This window comes from Acomys minous (genome assembly GCF_964271855.1).
Source record: "Acomys minous genome assembly, chromosome: 17".
NCBI lineage: Eukaryota > Metazoa > Chordata > Mammalia > Rodentia > Muridae > Acomys > Acomys minous.
Window position 1 is genome coordinate 22,843,746 of NC_140500.1, and position 7,669 is coordinate 22,851,414.

General features: G+C 52.4%; 1 protein-coding gene across 2 annotated transcripts in view; it reads right to left on the minus strand.

Annotated features, from left to right (window-relative positions):
* The window catches only part of FOXJ2 (forkhead box J2), a 29,323-nt gene extending 23,615 nt beyond the window's left edge, over positions 1 to 5,708 (minus strand). The window contains exon 1 of one of the 2 annotated variants that reach the window (XM_084765340.1): positions 4,481 to 5,708. The gene's annotated coding sequence lies outside the window, so the exon portion shown is untranslated. Of the gene's footprint in view, positions 1 to 1,411; positions 1,524 to 4,480 lie in introns of those variants that run through there. The other variant, XM_084765341.1, reaches the window with a different exon arrangement.
* Positions 5,709 to 7,669: the final 1,961 nt, after the last annotated feature.

Here is a 7,669-nt window from a genome sequence, read left to right on the forward strand (position 1 = left end):
GAGTCCATGTTGTCCATGCTGGTCTCAAATGCCTGGGATCAAGCAATCCTGCATCAGCTTCCCAAATGGCTGGGTCTATAGGCATCAGCCCTAACCCGTTATCTCCTGCTAAAGAACTCTGGTAAATCTCATCTTTTTTTTTTTCTCGAGACAGGGTTTCTCTGTGTAGCCTTGGCTGTCCTGGACTCTCTTTGTACACCAGGCTGGTCTCAAACTCACAGCGATTCGCCTGCCTCTGCCTCCCCGAGTGCTGGGATTAAAGGCGTGCATCACCACGCCCAGATGGAAAAATCTCATCTTTAGGGCCAGATATTTTCAGTTATTTCCTGTGACAAGCTCTTGACCCTAACGAGAGCACGAGGTGGCCGTGAAGTGTGCAGAGGACTTAGAGAGCCCATTTGACACATGCTGACCACCAGGGATTCCTGAAAGGGGAATACCCCACACACATACACACCTCTCAATAGCTGTCCTGCACCCTCGCCTCTTCCCTTGCCCCACACAGGACACTGAAGTTAAACACTAACCTTTCTCCACTGCCCCCCTCCCCGACAAGGCAACCCTCTAAATGCAAGCCTCAGCACCCAGAATACATTCCAGCATAACTCCCCAAAACGCGCAGGGCCTGGTCCTCCTGGTTTCCCAGCATTCTATTCTTTAGCCTGGCCCACTTCCTTACCCCCTCACTTCCCCATTCGTAAAGGGCAGTGGAGACTGGCGGAGAGCTTCCTCCGTCCTATCTCCAACCCCAACACTGACTCACTAAGTGCCTCCAAGACATCCCTTGCTCCCTGATGAAGTCTTGATGCCTCAGTTTCCCCCTCCAGGAAAAGAAGATGAAGTCATAACCCCTACCAAGTCTTCATCCCTGGAGGGACAGGAATGGAGCTAATGAGCTTGGAGCTGCCACACATTCCATGCTCCCCAAAATAATGGCACGAGGCTAATGTCCAGGGCTATTATTAGAAAAGCAAACAAGAGGTAGCTCCGTTTCTCAGGCTGGCCAGCCAACCTAGTTACCCAGACCTCTCTCTCTCTCTCCAGGTGGGCCCCATGCCACTGGCCTGGGCAGAACCTGAGTCAGGCCACATTCTTCTCTGCATGCTGGAAGACTGAAAGGAAATACACAGAATCTGGGAAAGGCAGCCAAAGGGCAGGCTCCATCCCATCCACGGGACAGCTAATGAAGATTGCAATGCTGGGGAGAGGCAGGAAACAAACAGAACGTCTTCTTGAGGAAGGAACTGCCATTGGGATGGGACCTGTGAGAGCCACAAGAACCTGCACTAGTTTACTGCCCATTTCACCCAAGCAGCTAGAAACTGTTCCCCCACCCCCCGCCACCCGTGGTACCCAAGTCAGGTATCCAGGAATGATAACTTCCTGAGTTGTACATAATGCCAAAACTCACAGGCCAGTGGTGGAATGTATCTCGTGATCGGTCATGCTGCCTGGGTTTCAACCCAGCTCTGACAGACAAGGCATTTAACTTCTCTATCTTAATTTCTATCTCTGTAAAATAAAATAAAAATTCTAAAAGGTTGGGTTCTCCGAGCACTCTGGGAGTTGAAGCAGGAGGACTGCCATGAGTTTGAGCCAGCCTGAGCTGCCTAATAGTAAGTTCAAGGCTAGCCAATGGCTACATAGTGGGACACTCTCTCTCTCTCTCTCTCTCTCTCTCTCTCTCTCTCTCTCTCTCTCACTCTCTCTCTCTCTCTCTCTCTCTCACACACACACACACACACACACACCTAAAAAGCTTTTTGGATTGTTTGTAGGTTGGTTGGTTTTTCAAGACAGGGTTTCTCTGTGTAGCCCCTGGCTGTCCTGGACTTGCTTTGGTAAACCAGGCTGGCCTCGAACTCAGAGATCCCCCTGCCTCTGCCTCTGAGTGCAGGGATTAAAAGTGTGTGCCACCGGCCAGGAGTTAGGTGACACACACCTGTAATCCTAGCACTCAAAGCGGCAGAGGCAGGTGGATCTCTGTGAGTTCAAGGCCAGCCTAGTCTACATTAGGGGCTGGAGAGATGCTGGCTGCTCTTCCAGAAGACCTGAGTTCAATTCCCAGCACTCACATGGCCGCTCACAACCATCTGTAACTGTAGTCCCATGGGACCTGACATGCTCCTCCGGTATGCACACATGCAGAGAAAACACTCATATACATAATAAACAAATCTTTCAAGAAAAGAAAAGAGGCAGCATTCGAAGCGCCAAATGTGCAGTAATCCGATGGAAAAGTCTGAAGTGCGTGCAGGCTGTCAGGACGACAGAATCTCAAATGTTACCTTTGAGTTCATCAGCCCAGTGCTGATAAACGCAAGATGGGAAAACCTCCAAGGATGAAGGAATGGCGAGCTATCACCACCTGTCTTTCAAGGGGACTTAGGTGCAGTCTGGGAAACTGTACGCTCCAAATCATGGTGACTCCAACCTGCCCCACACTGATGCCTGAGAGGCAAGAGAATTACGGAGCCTGTCCCAGCCAAACCAGCTGAATGAGCGGTCCACCTGCAGCAGCCACACCACAGGCCACCCTGCACCGCTCACAAGTTTCATACCTGTATCTAGTTAAGCGCTTTGTGAGAAACAGGCCACTGCCATGGCAGAGACATCTCTTTTTCAAAAGAGGGAGAGGCAGTTCTAGACACGCAAGTAAAGGAGACACTCTCTCTCTCTCTCTCTCTCTCTCTCTCTCTCTCTCTCTCTCTTTTTTTTTTTCCAAGACAGAGTTTCCCTGTGTAACCTTGGCTGCCATGGAACTCAGTCTGTAGACCAGGCTGGCCTCGAACTCAGAGATCCATTTGCCTCTGCTGGGATTAAAGCCATGTGACACCACCGCCTGGCTGAGCCTGGTGTTTTGTTTTGTTTTGTTTTGTTTTTTAATCCTCGAGGTGTCCAGGATGAAGCTCTTCTACCAGTCCTGGAAGAAACCAGGCCCAACCTGAGAAAGGGCTGCCATGCTGTGTAGAATGAATGGTCGTCAAGAAGGAAAGGATCAGCAGGTGGGGGGTGGGGGGGGTGAGGGGATGGGGGATGGGGTGGGGGGCGTGGCTACGCTTTCCTCCCAACTGGTCCTCTGCATCCTGAGATCTTCTAGGTCCTGGCAGAGAGGGGCTCCTGCGTCTAGAGGCCTGCCAGAACTGATTCTAAGGGATCAGAGCACAGTGTAAAGACAGCAGCGTAGCCTCCTCCATGGATCTACTCACCACACAGACGCCGAGCCTCGTTCATTTCCACTGAGAAATGTGGGCGCCATTCTACACGCGGCACTGCTACTGAACCCGTGGACTACAGCCCCGGTTCACACACCACCGCCACAGACACCTTCCAGGATCGAGGGGGAACCCACAGAGACTTGGCTGTCCACCCACGGCCCATGTAGGGAGCCAGACTCTGCAAACCCAAGGAAGCCCCATACAGAAGACGAGGCACAGTCCAACGACCAGGCAGAAGAGCAGGTCCCCAGCTAGTGACCTCTGCTACAGACCCAGCCCAGGCTCTACCAGGAAGATTTCTTAGCACCTTTTCCTCCTGCTTTTTCTAAAGATTCTGGATTTTGATGATTCCCTAAGGTAGGAAGAAAACTGTCAACACAAGGTCCCTGGGACCCAGGACTAAACAAGAGAACAGAGAGAGGATGAGACGAAACTGGTAGATGTTTTCCCAGAAGCAAATTCTGAAAACCTCCTCGGTGGACAGACCACCCTGACGGGTCAGCTCCCGGAGATGAATGGAAGTGTGGAAAGGAGCTAGGTAACACCCCCCTCTCATCCTCGCTACGGTCTGATTTTTCCTGAGGAACTGTCAGCGGATGACAGGACACATGTAGGGGGGCTACCTTCAGCGCACCAGTGAGCACCGCCCTAGGCAGTTTTCCTCCCACTTTAGGACACATGTGGATTCACATGTCCCTTTGGATTCGCTACAGAGAGGCAGACAGCCAGCCTGAAGCAGGTGTCAGAAAGCCCTCCTGGTATCCAAGATAGAGTGGGTAGGGACAGGTTGCCAGTCAGGCAAGCGGCCACTGTAACAGGCTGGAAAGAAGAGCTCTGCTGAACAGCAAGCTGACTTAGGTATGACCTAGACATACAACACAAAACAACACAAGACCCAAGATGCCCCCCCTGACTGCAGGTTATTTACCGCAGGTCTCCACTCACCAGAGGACAAGGCCCAATGATGGACAGTGCTGTGGGATTCAGGCTGTGCTGGGTCCTGCGTTTCTAACAGAAACCACCTGAAGAAAACGCACCTGTTGTCTGTTCTCCCTGCAGGGGCCGCAAATGACCCATCCCTTTGGTCTCCAAAATCTAAAAAGCCCATTTCTCAGAGTCTCTGAAGCAACATGTGGGTCCCACTGCAGCGCCGAAGCTCCATCAGAGGGGACTTGGTTATATCACGCTGCCTTCCCTAGGAAAGAGCCCCTCAAGAGACCCCATTTAAAGACTACAGACAAAAAAAGAAAGAAAGCACTAACCTGTCTCCGAGGTTCCCCCAGTCACCGGAGGAAACCACCTGGTACACAAGTTTGAGGTGGCAGGGATTCCCCTCTTCAGAGGCAGGTGGCAGGTCGCATCTTCAGTGACTCTTCCAGTGCCTGGCGGAGCCTCCCAAGCTGGAGCAGGGAACTGAGTCCCCTGGGGAAGAGGAGCTCGAGGAGGAGGAGGACGAGGAGGGGGAGAGGGAGGACCTACCTGGGGAAGGTGGCACACCCCCCACACCCTGCCTGCTGCCCTAGGGAGGAGGGGAGGAGCCTCTCCCAGCCAGGAGTTGTCTCCTCCCCTTTGGGGGAATCCCCTTCTCCCCCAAACGGGATCTGGGGCTGAGGGCTCTTTCTGTCCGCTGGAGATCTGAGCGCTGGGGCGCTGCCCGGGTCCACTGTCTAGGTGCACGGAAGTTCAGGGGCGAGGTGTTCCACTCTCCAGCAAACTGGAACCGATTCCTCACGGTTCCCTGGTAGGTCCAGGCTTGTGCGTGTCAGGACGCCTCTGCGCTGTGAGTCCTGGGTGGGATGCAGGGTGCCTACTCTACAGGCATGGCTCCCTTTCTCTCTGCCTCAAAAGTCCCGAACTGTCTGGAGTGCGTTGAGGCGTGAGGGCGGTTTCACTCCAGGTCCCACTACCCTTCCCGACTTCTGGGGGTCTTCTCCAGAGCCAGCGTGGGTGGCACATCCGCGTGCCCCGCGGCGATCTCCTCTAGCTGTCCCGGGAGTAGGGAGGGTCCTCCTGCGGGTCCGGGCGCCCGGTGCCCCGAGGGTGGGGTCCTCGCACTCCCGCTCCAAACCGGCCGGCCTGGGCAAGCAGGGTCCCGGAGGCCGCGGTCCCGGCGTCCGTCACCCTCAGCCGAGCGGCAGTCGCGTCCCCCGGTCCGCCGTGCTTCCCCGCGCGTGGGGCTCCCCGCAGTGCCACCTCCGAGGCTCCGGCCGCTCGGGGCTCCCGGGAGCCGGCAGGCGGACGGAGCGCGTCGGGGCTCGGCTCGGCTCGGCTCCGCTGCAGGCCCCGGCTCCTCCCCGGCCTCGGCGCCGCGCTCCGCGCCCCTCCCCCTCCCGCCGCCGCGGCCACCGCCTCCCGGCGCGGGTTAAGGAGGAGCGCGGAGCCCTACAGCCCGCGGGTCGCCGGGCACTAGCGGTGCCAGCGTCCACGCTAACTACCATGCAGACCTCTCATTGTGCTGTGGTCTCCGCCTAGACAAGCATTCCCAGTTTTCTCAGAAACGTATTTGATGGCTTCTCTCTTTCTCTTCCAGACAGCTAAGAACGGGTTATGGAGACCGGCGTGAAGTTAAAGTTTACTCTTACCCCTGAGGTCAGTGAAAGCTTGGATCGGTGGGTGTATAAAAAGATAGATGAGCTTGTTAGAGAGAAATAAGCATCGAGAGTTGGAGTCTTGTGTTGGTTTCAGTTCTGCAAACTTGTGCAAGGCCTGAGCTTCTGGAGTCATCGTCACCCGAAGAGGGGACTTGGATATTCCGGCCTGCCTACTAATATGGATGTCGCAGTCACCAAAGGAAATGATTTGTGTGGAGGTGCTTTTAAAAACCTACAGTAATGCAAAGGGTTCAAAGTATGTTTATTCATTTCCCTTGACATGCCTATAAGATATCATTTTTTACCTTTATGCTAAAATCAAGAGCTATTTCTATAGAATATTTTATTCTGAGTGTAAGGGGCACGGGGGGGGGGGGGGTGGATAGAATGTTTTTAGGCACTCTCTCTACTTCCTGCAGAATCCCCTCCATCCCGGAACAGGAAATGCCACCAAGGTAACTCATCTCTTACTCCTCCAGTCCTGCTACTCCAGTCACCTTCTGGCTTACTTTTCCCCAATTTTGTGTGTGTGTGTGTGTGTGTGTGTGTGTGTGTGTGTGTTTAAGATTTATTTATTTATAACATATACAGCATTCTGCCTACATGTGTGCCTGTACACCAGGAGAGGGCACCAGATCTCATCCTAGATGGTCATGAACCACCATGTGGTTGCTGGGAATTGAACTCAGGACCTCTGGAAGAGCAGTCAGTGCTCTTAACCACTGAGCCATCTCTTCAGCCCCCGCCCCACCCCCATTGTGTTCTTATATAAAATGTAAACAAATGAAATTGTTCTTTTGATGTTTGAATCGCTCAAAAAAAATTACAGTTTGATGACTTTCCTTTAGATAGTAATGTCATTTGTCTTCTAGCTAATTATATGCTACTGCAATTTACTTAAGTTCTATGTATGTATAATTACATTACACATATAATGTGCCAGCATCAAGCCTTCCACACGTTATCATATACGATTCTTCCAGCACTTCCATGCAGCACTATTATGCCTTTTAGAGTGTACCTGCGGCTATTAATATAAAGATATTGCTTGTGTCTGAGTTCCTATAATTCACACCACTACATAATTAGTAGTATTAAGTCAGCTATTAAATCCAAATGGCCTTAGAACCAGGTTGTAAATCTCTATTATATCATTGGCTTGAACTGGGAAGACTTAAGTCATTCTCAAATTGCCAGGCAGAGAATCCTAAGAAAGCTGCGTCCCTCCCCACACTTTCAATGTCCAGGTTTAAAGAGGCATTTCCCCCCAGCCCGGGGGCACCCATGTGTGATCACAGAGGAGGATCGTGAGTTCAAGGCCAACTAGACTACATAAGGAGACCCTGCCTCTAAGAAGGAAAAGAGTGCGCACGGTTATAGCTCAGGTGGTAGCGTGCCATGAGGCCCTGGGTTCCATCCCGAGCACCACAAAAGCATAAACCCTCTCTATATGGCCTGGAGAGATGGCTCAGAGGCTAAGAGCACTGGCTGCTCTTCCAAAGGTCCTGAGTTCAATTCCCAGCAACCACATGGTCGTCCACAACCACCTATAATGAGATCTGGTGCCCTCTTCTGGCCTGCAGGTGTACGTGCAGATAGAGCACTCATACATAAAACAAAAATAAATAAATCGTTTAAAAACCAAACAACGGCGGGTATGGTGGCGCACACCTTTAATCCCAGCACTCGGGAGCCTGATCTACTAAGCGAGTCCGGGACAGCCAAGGCTACACAGAGAAACCCTGCCTTGAAAAACCAAAAAAATAATGAGTTGGAAGGTGACATTGTTGTAAGATAGATCTCATGTAGCAAAGGATGACTTCAAACTTCTGCTCCTGGGCCAAAGGGCTCACAGTTCAG